This window comes from Polypterus senegalus, chromosome 7, assembly GCF_016835505.1.
Source record: "Polypterus senegalus isolate Bchr_013 chromosome 7, ASM1683550v1, whole genome shotgun sequence".
NCBI classification, from domain to species: domain Eukaryota; kingdom Metazoa; phylum Chordata; class Cladistia; order Polypteriformes; family Polypteridae; genus Polypterus; species Polypterus senegalus.
Window position 1 is genome coordinate 124,179,155 of NC_053160.1, and position 16,369 is coordinate 124,195,523.

The following is a 16,369-nucleotide window of genomic DNA, read 5'->3' on the forward strand; positions in this document are numbered from 1 at the left end:
CTCTCCTTACAAAAAGGTAAGGAGGTCCGGGAAATGATTGATCAGTCAGTCGATAAATTGAGACAGACAGATCGCAGTCAGCCAAAAGCGGCACCGCGGACCTCTGAAAAGAACTCCAAATCCCAGACTCCCTTGTGGGACCTGTCTGAGTACGTGCCAAGAGCGGGCATGCTTATTGGCTCCCAGCCAGAGGGTAAGGCTAATGATGGCTCGAGCATACCTCCGGCTGAATTAAGTATCTTTTTGAACGTGCGCGAGCTGGAGAAGTTGCTTCAGCCCATGCACAGTTTTTTACAGGTGGTGCAAACAATCCAGATGATCGTTGCAGACTTGCGAGGAGTGGCTGAAAAGCCTATGAACAAATTAAATGAGTACCTACGGCGATTGTCTCGGGAGCCTCCTGTCTTAAACGATTTGGCGGTACAGGTAGTTAAAGCCGGTACCGTATATAACGAAATAGGAACGCAGAGTGACACGGACCCGTGTTTAATCCATAGTGGGTGCCAAGTGGATGCGTGCCCTACAAGAGAGGCTGAAACATTTACAGAGTGGCCGGGGGAAGGGCCGATCGAGCCGGAGCAGCTGGATGGTGCTGTCTCTCGGAGCGATTCCTGAAGACCCCGACCCGTGTTATTAATAAATCCAAAGGGGTGCAGACAGGGAAGGGGCTTTCTTTCTCTCATAGAGAGACCCAGACTGTCGACAAACCCTAGAGTAAACAGGAGATCTCAAAATAAAACGGGGGTCTCCTGACAAGAAGGAGAAGGACGTAAATAGCACAGAGGCAGCGGGGGAACCCACCTCAGCGAGAAAAGGGGCAGAGACAGAGTTCCCCGAGTGTTTCCAGCGCCGCAGAGGGAGAATTCCGGGAGGACAAAGACAGTGTTACGGATGCCGATGGCTGAGCCATATTTGGCACAACTGTCCCTGGAGGACAGGGGATAAAGTGGATTACCGTTATGAAATTCCCCCTAGGTTCTCCAGGAACCACTTCAGAAGGCACAACCAAGGTCCGCCCAGAAGTCCTACCTGAAGGAAGACATCCCTCGCGGGGCTGGCTGCTTCAAACCAGGGTTCTTCACTGGGGGGGAAGTACTGTGAGATATGCCCGGCCATTCATCCCGGCCAATACCCCCAGGCCGCTAGATGGAGCCCTCCTTGCAGCATAGAGGTGCCCCGAATCCCAGCAGGGAATCATGGACAGTGGAGTCATAATACACAGCCCTGCTGGATACCATGGGGGCCACCAGGAGTCGCTGCAGGGAGGCCCAGGGATTTATATTTTCCGTACAGCCTGGAAGTATTTCCAAGTCACGGGAACGGAAGAAATGATATACTTCCAGGCTGAAGAAAAAGAGAAATTTTTACCTGACCCTGAAGTGATAGAAAGTCACACGAACTGAGGGACAAACACTTCCGGGTCAAGGACTATAAAGGACTGTGGGAAATCCCAGACGGACGAGCTGAGTTGGGAGGCAGAGTGGCTAAGTGTCTGGGAGTTTGGAGGATTGGTTATTGTGATTATTGTTTATTGAGAATTGTGGAGAGGTGTGTGCTTTGTGCACTTATTTATAATAATAAATCAATTATTTGGACTTTTATCTGGTGTCTGATGTGTGGTTTGAGGCTACAAGGGTGCGAGAGAAGCCCTAATCTGTCACAATATATATACTGAGTATACTTTATACATAAAATATATGTTGTTGTACCTTGCATAACTGAATAACCTTTATGGCACAATAACAATTTAATACATTTATGGTCACTACAGTATTTAAATTTAATAATCTTCATGTGGGAAAAGGCTGACTCGCATAAATAAGCAGAGCCAAATAATGCAGTCAAGGAGCTTTTGAATTCAGCCGAGTGAAAAATGACAGTTGTCCGATTAACTGCGATTTTAGATCCCTCTCCTTTCTCTTTCTCAGATTGCTTTTCGGAACAAAGTCAATTTTGTAGTTTTTATGAACAGCTTGAAAGTGCCTTTCCACATTTTCCTTCTTTGGAATAGCAATGATAGATTGACAGATCAGACAAACGCACTTCGATTGTAACATTGTGGGAAAAAAAATCCTCTTCCAATTCCACATCCAGCCCATACCCTCCCCAAACAATTTTTTTTTAAATCCCTTCTTTAGTCGATACAAATTGGAAGGCTAACTAGATCACAGCTGGAGTTTTGCAGTAGCTCACGCGTTTGATTGTACATGCGGGATGACCAGTGTGTTAGAAGAAAAGAGATCTCAGACTGGCTGCCCTGTATGTCAATCAAGTGGCAAATGCCATAGAGAGGATATACAGTATGATAGACTAACGTTTAAAAAATAATTTTTTGGAATGCAACGCGATCTACCGGCACTACCTTTGTGATCTACCGTTCGATTGCGATCGACGTATTGGGCACACCTGGACTAGACTGGAGGATATACAGGTATGATTTTATAAGTGAGATACTGTTCATCCATAAAACAAAATTCAAACTCCATAGTAAGTGTCCACTTTTTGAAACCTTTTCTTGTAAAAGTGATTGCTGAAAAGAGAAAATGTTAAGTTCTTAAACATTCTTCAAAAGAAAATTACCTTTTTTTCTGAAATTATATGAACATTTAAAAATATGAAATTTACACATATATTCTTGGAAATATATGTGCTGTCATTAACGGCCAGGGTCCTTGCTGGGCTATGGTGCCTCTTCTCTGGGAGGACCGGGGAAGCAAGCCTAGTCTGGATGGTACCTCTCCCAGAATGCTAGATGCCAGCCCCCCTGGGCTGCAGTGGTGCCTAGGACTCCCACAGGGCTTCATGGTAGTTGGAGTTTGGTGCTGCCCTGTTGGGATCCATGGGTGCTACCAGGGGATGCTGCAGCTGCTGCTGAGCCCTGAAAAGCAGCTTTTCCACCACAGACGGAAGTGCTGCAGAAAATATGTCATCAGACACCTGGAGCACCCCCGGGTGGGCTATAAAAGGAGCCAGCAGATACCACCCCGGGAGCCAGAAAAATAAAAGAAAAGAAAACTAAAGGATTGGGTTGTGATTGTGTCTTGTGCGGAGACTGTGTTGTGTACTTGTGGGAACGGGGAAGATGTGCCCACAAGTGAAGAAACAAATTAACATCAAGTATGCTTTTGAAAGTGAGCCTCTAGGGTCTGTCTGTGTCAGGTTGGCTGGCTGCTACGTCCCCTAGAGTTGTCACAATGTGTAAGACTACTGCAGATTCCCCATAATACAACAATAAGCATATATTTGTGCTTGAGGCTTTTTGCTTTTTACAATTCTGATATCGTAAAACACTCTCTTCAATCCTCATCTCTCCCCTTTATTACACCTCTAGTGTTTTTCTTTCCTGTGAGTGACTCTTCACCCCAGTTCATGTGGAAGAAACAATACTGGTCACCCCCAACAGGTGCCCAGTTTCCCCTGCATACTTAGAGGAAATAAATACAGGCAGGAGAAAGCATCAAAAAATCATCTTTTATTTCCTATAAATACTGCACCCAGGAGGTAACACTCATGTAGACAATTTCAATATTCAACAGCGCTCTTACATTGCATGCTCTTGCACACAGAACCAGGATTCAAATTCAATTTCCACACTCACCACCCAACATCAGGCTAAATTTTCTTCTCTCAAGATGTCGCCACTAGTCTCCACTTGATGTTCATTTCCTCTGTTAGGGACTGACAAAGTAGTGGACAATGCCAAATCAGAGTGCCCTCTTGTGCTTCCTAAGACCCTTGTACTTGTGACCTGCCTGTCATTTACTGGACCAGGCTCCACCCCAGTACCTCACTCTTTTTGAGATACAGTATCTGGATTGTTGTCTGGTTTTTGACATTATCTATATAGTGTTCTTAGTTTTGAAATGTTTTTTTTTAATCCCACTTTTGTAGTTTAGCTTTTCCCTAGCTATATTTTAATTGTACTCCTAATTGACTATACACACATAGAATCAATCACTATTAATCGCTGGTTTTCTCTGCTTTTTAGTCAAGAGGTCTTTTTGTGCCTCGACCACCTAATCGAAGCATTTTGCAGCCAATGTGATTCCTGCCCTAGATGTTCTGGAGATCTACTGTGTAGAATCCTCTGGGACAAAGCCTGGAAATAGGGAATGGGTTAAGAACTTTAATGGTAGGTAGAATATCCACTGTCCAAAATGTTTCCAGGGCAAGATCCAACATGCAATCGCTGCAATCAGATTCCGGCCTCACTGGGTCACATGTTTTAGGCCTGCACCAAATTAACATCATTCTGGACCAAAATCTTTAAGTGCCTTTCAGAGAGCCTTGGTGTCACAGTCCCTCCTAACCCATTAACAGCTGTGTTTGATGTATTTTCAGATGGGCTTAAAGTGGAGAAGGACAAACAAACTGTGATTGTATTTACTACACTATTGGCATGTAGACTTATTTTGCTCAACTGGAAGAATCCTAACTCACCTCTTTTAAGTCAGTGGATAATTGATGTTATATACTATTTAAATCTAATTGTCACTTAGAGAATCTGTACAAAACTTTTTCAAAACCTGGCAGGATCTAATCAATAACATTTTAGAATAAGCATTTAAATTGAGGAAGCGGATTCTCTCCCCCCTCATTTACTCCATTTATCTTTATTCATTTATTAATTTATCTATTTACTTATTTTTACTAGCATAAAGTCTTACACTGCTGGCCTAGCTCTCTTTCTCAGGGATGGGGATTGATTTGTTTCAAACTTTTTTTTTGTTTTGTGAAAGTTAAGTTATGTGTAAGGAATGTTATTTGATTTTAATAAATTCAATAAAATAAAAAAAAAAAGAATATCCATTGGAAGCTGGGTGGTCTTTTGACCTTGAACCCCCGAAGATTTTGTTTTTTTGACTTCTTTTTCAGCTTAGTGGATTGTTTGTTTGTTTTTGTTTCTTTGTTTTTTTATGTCTTCATAGCCATCTGACCTTATCATCATATTATGATGATATTATATATAAGGGCTCTGCTATTCTACTAATTGTGTATCTGTGCTATGTAAGCTTGTCTTGATTTATTGTTCACAACTTACTAATTATTATTCTTGTCTAATGTAACTTGCTTTTCTTTTTATGTAACTATTTCTTTAACATCTTGTAAAGCACTTTGAGCAACATTCAGCGTATGGAAATGTGGTAAAGAAATAAATGTTGTTGTTTTACCTGCCTGTCTTGACTATACAGTGATCCCTCGCTATATCGCGCTACGACTTTCGCGGCTTCACTCCATCACGGATTTTAAATGTAAGCATATCTAAATATATATCACAGATTTTTCGCTGGTTCCGGATTTCTGCGGACAATGAGTCTTTTAATTTATGGTATATGCTTCCTCAGTTTGTTTGCCCAGTTGATTTCGTACAAGGGATGCTATTGGCGGATGGCTGAGAAGCTACCCAATCAGAGCGCGTATTACTTATTAAATAAAACTCCTCAATGATATACGATATGCTTCCTGCACGGTGCTTCGCACACTTCAAAGCTCTAACAGCATGTATTGATTTGATTTTTGTTTGCTTTTCTCTGTCTCTCTCACTCTCTCTGACATCATCTGCTCCTGACGGAGGGGCTGTGAGCAGAGGGGGTGTTTGCACAGTAGCTGTTAGATTAGAAGATACGGACGCTCCTCTAAAAAATGCTGAAAGACTACCTTCATATTGATCCCTTCCTTGAGGCCGCTTTATCTAGGTGCTTCCACTGGGCTGATGTGTCAATAACAACACTATATCCCTACATTGTTGGATTTAAAAAGTTAATCAAACAGCCAATACATAATATTTGAGTATCTCTTTTTCTCTGTGATGGTTTGCAGGGTTAGTCAGTTGCACCTCAAATTTTGGGTTAACTGGAGCAGACATTTGTTCAGTGAGATGTCCTTCTTAATGCCAGCAATCAAAAATCTCCTGAGCCAAGCTGATTGTGGCAGTACTGAGTAAGTAAAGACTATAGGGAAAAACACATAATAGAAATGAATAGGGAATAAATTGAGCACCCACATTTTTGTCATTTGTTCCTCTTTTTTGGTGAAGTATCTTATTTTGCAATTTATATTTGATATTTTTCATTTCTTTCTCCTGTTTCTTCTGATCATTCTGTAAAAAGAGGATTGTAAACACTAATACTTTTACCTGATTACAATGATACAGTATGTGCTTCACTGTCCTAGAACATCGTCCACTAGTTTATCAGTTTTCTCAGTTTTTTTAACAGAACTATTTATGAACTATCGGCTAATAGAACATGCATACATCTAGCATAATCTATTTATATCTTTTTTAAACAACTTAATTTAAGTTCAATTTAGAAATTCTCAGTTTGAATTTTCATTCCCGCATGTTAAATGTTAATGCTCTTCACTGAGCTGCCACTTTATTAGACACATATAAATGAACAATTAATCAATGGTAGTAATACAGTACAGTATATGGTAAGATGACACTGATCATAAAAGAGGTATGGGAACTGAAAAACAAGCAGATTTCCTCTTCTATCAGAAAAGGAGCACCAACAAGGAGCATGGGGGACTGCAAAAATATCTGGTTTGATGAATCTCATGAGCAGGATAATAATTTCAGTTCAATTCAATTGACTTGCAGGCTCACAGCATTCACAGGTAAATGCAAATGCAAATTTTGCAAACTATTAATTTTATAGTGAATATACATACAGGCAAAGGTTTGTTTAAAGAGACAGAGAAAGTATTTTGAAAGTGATTGACTCTAGCAATATATGTCCATTAATTAACTGTTGAGCCATGATATGGTAAAGACCACATGAGTTTATAGTTAATTGTCTTTATAATGCAGGTTTTTAGTGATAGTGTTAAGGTGTCTGAAAAACTGGATGCACTTGGCTGAGGCTTAGATCTCTGAAATGACACCATTTTGACAAAGCATGTTTTAATGATTCCAGCAAAAGATTTCGAAATTTAAAGTTCAGAAAATGTGAAAGAGACAGGATTCAACTATCTTGAGGCTTAACTTTTAAAAACAATTACTTGACTTGGAAGTAATTCTCCACAAAAAGGTAGTTGCGGTGGCAAAAATGTGTCCACTGACTTTAAAAAGCTGTTAATATCACATGCTGGCGTGTATTTCTTCAAAAGTCCCTGTGTGGCTTATCATCTAGGCAACAGTGACAAATAGTGTACCTTTTTTCCTCTACAACAGAACATAAACTTCCTCACCCTAATTACAGAAATGAAAAAGTATTGACATGAGTTTCAGGAGTACAAACAACACAAGCAAGATGGTGTAAAACGGATCTTCCAAATGAAGACATCATGTTAAAAACGCTATAACCAAAACAGCAAAACTTCCTTTTGATCTCAAGAAATATTTTTTGCTTTTCTGGTTGAAGTGTTCTGTTTGACCAATGAGGTCCTGGACCTAAAGAGAAATGGCGAAACAAAAAAACTCAGCTCTATCTGCAAAATGTCACCACATCTGAAATTCCTGAAATTCCTGTTTATTATATTAATATCCTACAATTATTTTATTATTCTAAAGTACAAATTAAAGTGCATGTAGATTAACATGAATTATCTTTATATATAATATGCTAGCGTGGCTGTTTGTTTGTCTGTCCAGGATTTTAAATCACCTGTAGCTTGCAAACCATTTGACCTATTGACCTAAAATTTAGTACACACATGCTACATGGGGCGGCATGGTGGCACAGTGGGTAGCGCTGCTGCCTTGCAGTTAGGAGACCTGGGTTCGCTTCCCAGGTCCACCCTGTGTGGAGTTTACATGTTCTCCCTGTGTCTGTGTGGGTTTTCCTCCCACAGTCCAAAGACATACAGGTAAGGTGCATTGGCAATTCTAAATTGTGTTTAATGTGTGTGTGTGCACACCCTGCGGTGGGCTGGTGTCCTGCCCAGGGTTTCTTTCCTGCCTTGTACCCTGTGTTACCTGGGATTGGCTCCAGCAGACCCCTGTGACCCTGTAGTTAGGATATAGCGGGTTGGTAATTGGATGGATATACTATGTGATGTCTACTATCCGCTTTCAGGGTGATGATTGACCTCCAAGGTTATTCCTCTTTTTATGTTTATTTTATTGTAGAATCAACTCTCTGCAGCATGCAGCAGGGTGACCGTGTGGCGCAGGCATACGGGCACTGTTCTCATGCCTACCACAGTCACTTCCCCTACCTGTTAGTTCTTATTTATCAAATCGATTCCAAAATTTACAGAAATGTGCTGTCAGTACTCCATCATTATGCACAGAAGTGAGATATGGTGTCCCGCAGGGCTCAGTACTGGACCTTTACTGTTTTCACTTTACATGCTTCCACTGGGATCTCTCCTTAGGAAACATAATGTTAATTTTCACTCGTATGCAGATGACACCCAGTTATACCTTTCATTTAGATCAAATGAAGTTTCTCCAATGTTTTCTTTAATTAGTTACAGTATGTTAGTGAATTAAAGGAGTGGATGGATGAGAACTACTTGTCTTTAAACATAGATAAAATGGAGATGTTAATTGTTGGAGGGAATGACGCTGATCACAACAATATTCTGTCATCGTTTAACTCAATTGGAATCACCATTAGTTTTACTGAATCAGCCCGCAATCTAGGAGTTATCTTTGACTCTAGCATGTCATTTAAAGCACATATTACAAAGTTGTCCAAATCATGTTTCTTCCATCTTAAAAATGTTGGGAAATTAAGACGCTTTCTAAATAAACAGGAGTCTGAGAAATTAATTCATGTATTTTTTTCTAGTAGGATTGACTACTGTAATGCAGTGTTCACTTGCTGTTCAAACTGTTCTTTATACAGCCTCCAGTTAATCCAAAATTCTGCTGCAAGAATTATTACAAGAACAAAAAAATACGAACACATAACTCCAGTTCTTAAATCCTTACACTGGCTCCCGGTTAAGTTTCGGGCAGATTTCAAAATCCTCCTTTTAACATATAAAACATTAAATGGCCAAGGTCCGGCTTACTTGTCTGAACTTATCATGAGTTACAAACCTGAGCGCACATTAAGATCTCAAGATGCCGGTCTGCTTATGATTCCAAGAATTAATTAAACAAAAGTGGGAGGTTGAGCTTTTAGTTACAGGGCCCCTAAACTGTGGAATGGTCTGCCTGCTACAATAAGAGATGCCCCTTTGGTCTCTGCTTTTAAATCCGGCTGAAGACTCACTAGTTCAGTTTAGCATATCCTGACTAGAGCTGCTGATTAACTGTACAGACTGCATCTCTGTTGTTACTCATTAGCACTAAAACATAAGTAACATGATAGTTAGAATTTGATACTAACCCTCACCTATTCTGTTTCTCTCCTCGGTACTCAAATGTGGCACTTGGTGCTACGGCCCACCTGTCAAGTTGTTGTGCCTGCCTAAGGTAAAGTCATCCCTGATGGAGGATCGCAGGAATCGTGAGAAAGAGGGGTCCTTCATCAGATTAGCGCTATTTCAGCTGTGGAATGACCAAATGGGGGAGGCAGCTTGATGAATGAGGTCTCCAGGACTATAAACAAATCCAAATCTTATTATGTGATATCATCTACTGTTAAATTCTACTCTGTACTTCTAAAATTTTTATTACTGTATTGAGGATTTGTTCTGTTCTGTGTATTGTATTGTATCGACACCCTTCTTTTTGACACCCACTGCACACCCATCCTACCTGGAAAGGGGTCTCTCTTTGAACTGCCTTTCCCAAGGTTTCTTCCATTTTTTCCCTACTGGGGTTTTTTTGGGAGTTTTTCCTTGTCTTCTTAGAGAGTCAAGGCTGGGGGACTGTCAAGAGGCAGGGCCTGTTAAAGCCCATTGCGGCACTTCTTGTATGATTTTGGGCTATACAAAAAATAAATTGTATTTTATTGTATTGTACCTCTTCATATCTTAAATCATTCTTAAGGCAGATTGAAGACTTAAGTGAAAAACTGAAGAAAACGTACTAAGTAATTGCAACACAAACACTGACTTAATTAGTTTTAACGCGAAAAGATGCCGACGGAAAAAGAGAAGAAGTGGGCCGCTAGGGTGGAAAAAAGAAGCGCTGCCCAGGAAGCAGCAAGTGCATCAACCTCTGAGCAAACGAATGCTAAACGTACAGAGAAATATTATGAAAACTATGAATGCCCAAGTCAAGTGTATTCACTGCATGTTATCGTGCAGTGTGCCGTTACTGGTTACATATAAAAGAATTACAATGGTACAATAAGAGATATAAAATTAGCATAAACACTTAAGGAATGGAAATTAACTGAAAATTATAATTGACAATTCCAAAAATCAGTCAAGTAACACTTTTTAAATAATACCTAAAGAGCATGTGCTTAGGAATGAAAATCTTAAAAAAGAATTTAACATACAGAAAATAAGCAAAGTAAAGTAAATAAACAAAGCACTACAAAATTATTTCTCACTTCTCTTAAGTTGAAAATGTTGAATTTTGTTGGTAGCATTAATCTTTTTAGGCGTGTTTGCACTTAATATGCGAAGCACCTACCGTGAAAGCCCATTTCTGTCCTTTGTCTGTCTGTCTATTTGTCCAAATGAAAAAACACAGCCCCCTATGGTGAATTTTGTTGAGATATGGCCAACTTATTGTTCGAATAATCTGTCAAGATAGTTTCAATTTTCATTTGTTTATCTCAAACAGATTTCACTGCACAAAGTTTTGATATTTCTAAATCACCTATTGAAAAGCATTTATGGGCTCATTAATCTTACAACATAGAAGCATTCTGTGTGACTTCAACTAGGAATTAATTTACTTTGTCAGTTTTAACCTTGAGAGTGGTTGCATATTTTGTATACTTTCCTCCTTTACTCATCTGACCGCTGCTAGGATATCTAATGCAAGTGAGCCAGACGCAGGGAAAAGCACTGCACTGCCCCTCTGCTGCTTTAGCTAAGTCAACCATTAGAGTACAAAAAAGATACTTCCCTGGATATGAATGGAAGGGAAATTAGTTATGTAAGCATATATAAGACTGAAGTGACTGAGCAATATTATTTGCAGAATATTATTGTAAAGAAATTACGTTATCAACTTGCAGCAAAATGGTGCTTGAAATAATTAATTATACAGGAAAGGTGCAGCTGCCCTAACTGATACAAACATATGTGTTTCAAAATGTACAGTGGTGTTGGGAGGTGGGAGACTTCAGTGGCTTAAGCCCCTGATGTCTGCTGCTTAGCCTTCAGTTCCAGATATAAATTAACAATTGTGGCAAGCTCCTGATATTCTTGCCCATTGTATACAAAATTGCCCCAAACCGACAGTAAATGTTTTACTTAACACATACATATTTGGGCAAAACCCCAGACTGTTATCTGTGTGTAACAACATGTTACAATCACAGAGCGGGCTAAGATCCTGATCTCTACAAATCCTACGATAATGAGCTACAGTTGGGGTGTGGACAAAACATTTGAGCACGCTTGCTACTAATATAGCAATGGCAGATCAGGATTACAGTTTGCTTGGTGTTGATGTAGTGGTGTAACACACAATAGACTGAGCGCGCCTTACAGTTTATCCATATAGAAGAGTCATTATTGCTTAAATGTATCTTCACACTGGGATTAAAATCTTTAAGGTTACTTTCATCTTTCCTATTCCCACAATACAATAACTCAATCCCTTTCCAAGTTCTTATTTATTTATACCATTTTAACAAATAACTGTGTTTTAGCTAATATTAATAGCTAGATGAGGAACTTAATTCACTTTCTTTTGTCCTTTCATTGGGTAATATTCATACTGATTTTATACTAGTATTAGTCATTTAATGTTATATTTTTCAATTGCAAATTATTGGTCACTAATCTATTGGGTATACTTTCAAAAATGTTATGTTTAAGAAATGTGAACCACAGTTAGTCACAGAACCCTCACCAATAACACATTTTAATCAATGTCATTTTCACATCACTTGGATTGAAAATCGCTGTTTATAAAATCTATTTGTGCTTGATTTTTAACTTCTTTGTAAAGTGCTATTAAAAAGCATGTATTTAATGCAGTTCTATAACTGCATTTTGTGATCGCTGTTACTTTTGAATATGACTCATTCTTACAAAAACAATTAATAAAAGAAATATAATAACTGACTCAGGTGAAGTAAACAGAAATTGTGAGATGCTTTCATAAAAGTTGCTAAACACATCTGAATGTTACACCATGCATACATTGTCTTACTAAGGGGTCTCCAACCTTTTTTCCCCTAAAAGCTACTTTTAAAAAATGAAAATGCCTGAGAGCTACTCATGTTTTGTAACATTTATTCTCATAGCTTATTTCAACCCAAACAAACTGAATAAGCTTGTTTTGCCTGAACATTTACAAAATTTTGGTGTCCACAACTCACATTTTGCATTAAAACATCACAAAAATATTTAGTTCACCTGCAAGTGCATTTTGTACATCTGTATGCACTTTCTAGTGTATCTCACACTACTGAATTAAAACATGAATGCTGTCAAAACAAAACAATGCCATTACAAATACACAGATATTACTTATTCATTTGTCATTTTGTCACGTCACTGTTTCACTTCACAAGAGTATTCACATGTCCAGTTGCATGTGTGATGTGTTTTTTAGTTAGTCAGATGACTGGCACTGCATGGAGTCAACAAGAGAGGTGTATGGTGGAGTGCAGCCCCTTAGGTTCACTCTCATGGAGTCATTTAAATGTTCATCTGTCAGTCTTGTTCTGAACTTTGATTTCATGACATTCATGTCAGACTCACAGAGGTATGGAGACCCAAACAAAGCAGACATTTTCAGAGCTGCTTGGTGAAGATTCTTATAGTTATCTGGCTCTACTAAGCTCCAGAAATGCTGAGAGTGTTGTTGAGACTTTAACTGCACATTATTTTGAAGGTTTACTAATATATAATATATAAAATCCAATATCTGTCTGTCTATCCACTTTTCATGAGAGAACATTTCGGTATGTATCATAGTTCGCTTGCGGTACCAATTTATTTGCGCGAAACCGAGAAACACGCGGCGGGCCGAGGGGAGGGGCCTTCCTCACTCACTCACCAGCTTCGGGTTCCTTAACTCCACTTAGCTAGTGAACAAGAGAACAATTAAATTCAATTTTGTTTGATATTTAAAATAAAGTGTTACTTAGGTCAGGGGTTTTAGACTGTTGTTATGTTTAAGACTTAAATATCCAGTAAGGGTTCAAAATCTTAATGAGGGAGATAGAAGCTAAAATGAAGCAGAAGTGTTTCTAGAGCAATAAGTGATTTTTATTAAGCAATTGGTTTGGAACAAAAATCTGCAGCCACTGCGGCCCTCCAGAAATGACTTTGCCCACCCCTGACTTAGGTCTTAATGAGATTAGTTCCGGATATTCTCTTAAGTGTATGCCACATTGAAAAGAGATTGCTATTCAGATTATGGATTGTGATACGATTTTTTGGAAAGATTGACCATCCCTAACTCGACTAATGAAGTTTTCAAATTTATGTTCATTAGCCCTTTGGCAAGCTACTTGGAAAAGGGTTGCTAGCTACCAGTAGCTTGCGAGCGATGTGTTGGAGACCCATGGTCTAATTTGTTCAGAGATCTGATGTAGGCAAAGTTTGTACCTTTTTATTGAATTTAGGAAGAGCAATAATTCAAACTATTATTTTTCTACTATACTATTGTACTATACTATGTAAAGAATTCCAAAATAACTAAATGCACAGAGTCTTGAGCACCCATGAGAGTCATGGGTCAGGGTGTTGCCAGTTCACCACTTGTTCTTCCTTAGACCACTTTTGCATACACAAATGCATACCTGGAACAACCAACAAGACCTGCCATTTTGGAGATGCTTTGACCAGGTCATCTAATCATTACAATTTGGCTTTTTTCAGAGTGGTTTATGTTCTCAAGCTTGTTCCTGCTTCCAACACATCAGTTTTTAAGAACTGACTGTTCACTTGCTGCCTTATATATCCCATTGCTTGGCAGGTGCCATTGTATCGATGTAATCAATGTCATTCACTCATCTGTCAGTGGTTTTGATGTTTTGCCTGATTGGTGTACATTTGGAGATTCTAAGATAACTAAATTTGTTATACAAGCTGGCTTGTGTCTGCTTGCAGTTTAATACATGACACTAACATATCCTTAACAGTTCATTCATACAAAAGCTTTTAGGAATGTAGAAATTCCAAAAATCAAGAATAAGAGCTATTCTAATTTTCAATATTCTTACACCAGAAGATAAAAAATGAAGTTCATAAAGGTGCTGAAACATATCATGATTACTTGTGCAGTGCAGTATGCATTTTACGAGTGGTCGATCAAATATATTAAGCTGAATAATTTTTAATGAAGTACTTTTGATAATGTAGCTCATTCATGAAGGGGAGAAACTACTGCAAATAACCATAGGTGCCATGAAAAATATTATGAGAGCATTACACAAAAATATTACATTCACCATTAGTCATTAGCCTACACTGAAAGAAAGGAATTACACACATACATTTTCAAACTTGCTTTTTCCAGAGGGGGGCTGTGGAAGCCACTTGCTACCCAGACAGCCTTCAGCACAAAGCAGAAACCCATACTAGACAGACACCAGTCGATTGCACCTTTGCTGCTCAAGGGACATTTACTTGCTCGAACACTTTCAGTATCTCAACAATTTAAACTCACTGAACATTACAGGAATGTACAACCAAATTTAAAACATCCATTCATACACAGAGACTTAATGGTTTAGTTTTAATTACTTTCTCTTAGAGCTTTGAGGCAGCAGTGCTGGGTTTGCTTTCAGCCTGCTGGCCTTAACATTGCATTCCTATTTACTAAAACTTGTCCATACAATGTACATCTTAAATAGTCTATGCTATTTTTCCTGCACTAACAAAGTTTAGTAACAAACTTTATGAAATAGTTATTTCAATTATTGATAATTATTCAATCAATCATTGATTGCTTAAAAATGAATTAAATGAATCAAACTTACATGAAAATGAGATGTTAATGAAAGTTGATATGAAATATGCAAAAATCCATGTTATTTCTGTTCCGTGTGGCATATTTATGGAGTATGGTAAAGTCCAGCAGAATACGCAGAGCTATTGCATTGAAGTTAGTTCCACAACTCTTAAAAGTGTCTATGTGTGTAAGGGAACAGGAAAACCACATTCTAGTCATTAATATCCTGTTACTGCTAAATATAAATAAGAATATTTATTAAACTGTGCTGTGTTTTAATCATAGACCTGATGTAGATGTGGACAAATTTGTTGGTACCCCCCCCAACAAAAAAGTACCCACAATTGTCTCTGAAGAAACTTGAAACTGACTAAAGTAACTGTCACCCAACATTGTTTATTCCGTATGTAACAAAAATTAGACTTTGTTTTGGAGTTTTGATTCAACAGAATATTTCAAATTATAATACAAATGAAAACTGACAAAAACGCTGGGACCCTTAACCTACTATTTTGCTGCACAACCTTTAGAGGCAATCACTGCAAACAAGCGATTCCTGTAGCTCGCAATGAGACTTCTGCACTTGTTAAAAGGTAGTTTGGCCCATTTCTCTGTGCAGACTGCTCCAGCTATGTCACATTTGAAGGGTGCCTTCTCCAGACTGCATGTTTCAGTTCTATCCATACATGTTCAACAGGATTAGAATCAGGGCTCATACTGAAGAACACTACTTCAGAATAGTCCAATGTCTTGTTTTTATCCATATTTGGGTGCTTTTAGCTGTGTATTTTGGGTCATTATCTTGTCGGAGGATCCATGACCTGCAACTGAGACAGAGCTTTCTGACACTGGCCAGTACATTTCACTCCAGAATATTTTGTTACTCTTGAGTTTTTATTATTTCCTGTACAGACATAAGGCACCTCGTGCTAGATACGGTACCAGTTTTAGCTGCCCCAAAATATTACCAAACCTCCTTTATCTTTCACGCTAGGTATGGTATTCTTTTTGTTTACAGTTTCATTTTTTCATTTGTGGAAATAGAGTGATATGACTTGCCAAAAAAACTCCAGCTTTGTTTCATCTGTCTCCCAGAAACATTCTGGCTTGTCAATATGCATTTTAGCGAATTCCTGTCTGGATTTTTATGTGGAGTTCTCCTTCCATTGAGCGCACTGTCACTCCAAAAGGTGATGGCTGGTGCGATCAGACACTGATGTACCTTGACCTTGGAGTTTTGATTGTATCTCTTTAAAAGTTGTCCTTGGCTTTTTGTCTACCATTCTCATTATCCTTCTGCCTATTCTTGGGTCAATTTTTCTCTTTCAGCTGCATCCAGGGAAATTGGCTACTGAGGAATTAAGTGTTATTGTGATTGTTGAGAATTGCTGGGATGGATGGCCTATTCTATCACAGTTGTTCTAATGTGTT

The 16,369-nt window shown here is 38.7% G+C and overlaps 1 protein-coding gene across 1 annotated transcript in view; it reads right to left on the reverse strand.

Annotated features, from left to right (window-relative positions):
• Positions 1-15,023, reverse strand: part of LOC120532836 — a 69,818-nt gene extending 54,795 nt beyond the window's left edge. The window contains exon 1 of the mRNA XM_039759246.1: positions 14,967-15,023. The gene's annotated coding sequence lies outside the window, so the exon portion shown is untranslated. The remainder of the gene's footprint in view (positions 1-14,966) is intronic.
• Positions 15,024-16,369: the final 1,346 nt, after the last annotated feature.